Genomic DNA, 1667 nt, shown 5'->3' with positions numbered 1-1667 from the left:
AAAGGACAAAAAGCTTAATGTGTATACAGACAGCCGATATGCCTTTGCCACTACGCATGTTCATGGGGCAATATATAGGGAACGGGGCTTATTAACGGCAGAGAAAAGACTGTCAAAAATGAAGAAATCTTAACATTGCTGAAGGCTCTCTGGCTGCCAAAGAAATTGGCAATTATCCACTGCCCAGGTCATCAAAAAGGGAACGATCTGATTTCCCAAGGAAATAATTGAGTGGATCAGGTGGCTAAACAGGCTGCCCTCCAAATTGACTCAATTTTGGTCACCACACTAATTGACCCAGGTGATCCAAACCTCCCCCAAAAGCCCAAATACACTGGGGAGGACCTGAAATGGATAAAGGGACTGCCGAGGACCCAATGCCTGGAAGGATGGTGGAGGTCAGCAGAAGGGAAGCTGATCCTCCTGGAAATATTAGAAAAACAAATGTTGAGAAAAATACACCGTTCTTCCCACATGTGCATCAAGAGGATGCAGGACTTAATTTGACATGTCAAAGTAAAAATCAAGGATCTCAATTTAAAGATTAAAGACATTTTCAATGGCTGTAAAGCTTGCCAACTCACTAATGTGGTGCCAAATATTAGAAAACCAGAAATCAGACTTCAAGGGAAAAAACCTGGAGCCCATTGGGAAATGGATTTCATTGAGGTAAAACCTGGCAGGTATGGATACCATTATTTGCTAGTCTTTGTAGATACTTTTTCAGGATGGACTGAAGCCTTCCCTACTAAACATGAAATGGCTCAAATGGTGGCAAAGAAACTGTTGGAAGACATCCTCCCCAGGTACGGCTTTCCACAGATGATAGGGTCAGATAATGGACCGGCTTTTGTGTCCAAGGTAAGTCAGAGTCTGGCCACAGTTCTGGGGATTGATTGGAAACTACATTGTGCCTATAGACCCCAGAGTTCAGGACAGGTAGAAAGAATGAATAGAACTCTAAAAGAGACCTTAACCAAATTAGCTTTAGAGACTGGCACAGACTAGGTGGCTCTCCTCCTCTTTGCCCTTTTTAGAGTAAGAAACACTCCATACCAGATGGGTTGACCCCCTTTGAAATCATGTATGGAATACCTCGTCTATGATACCTAGCCTCCAAGCTGACCTAGTATCGACCTTGGGAGACCAGGACCTACTGGACTCACTCCAACAGTTGCAGCTAACCCACCAACGGGTTTGGCCGCAACTCAGAGCCATATATGAAGCTGCTGTCCCCCTGCAACCCCACAGGTTTAAACCGGGAGACTCGGTCTTCATCCACAGACACCAACAGAAGAATCTCGAGCCAAGATGGAAGGGCCTCTTCGTGATCCTCTTGACGACTCCCACTGCACTCAAAGTGGATGGCATCGCTGCTTGGGTGCACTACTCCCACGCAAAACCTGCTGACCCGTTTGCAGTCCCAGAGGATTACAAGGGAGACACCTGAAAGGCATCCCCACACCCTTTGAATCCATTCAAGCTCCGCATCCAATGAGACCCTTCCTGCTAACCTGTCTATTGCTGACATTGAACTGCTTATCTGCTGATGGCACCTTTCCTGCAAGTAACATAAGTCCCCATATGCCCCTTAGCACAATCCCCCCAGATACCTGTGAGCTGGCCGACCAGAAGCCATGATTTGGTTCCCCAGTTATAAGACAAGG

Source organism: Nannospalax galili, unplaced genomic scaffold (assembly GCF_000622305.1).
Source record: "Nannospalax galili isolate Female #2095 unplaced genomic scaffold, S.galili_v1.0 scaffold741, whole genome shotgun sequence".
NCBI lineage: Eukaryota > Metazoa > Chordata > Mammalia > Rodentia > Spalacidae > Nannospalax > Nannospalax galili.
Note: the sequence above shows the minus strand (reverse complement) of the source record.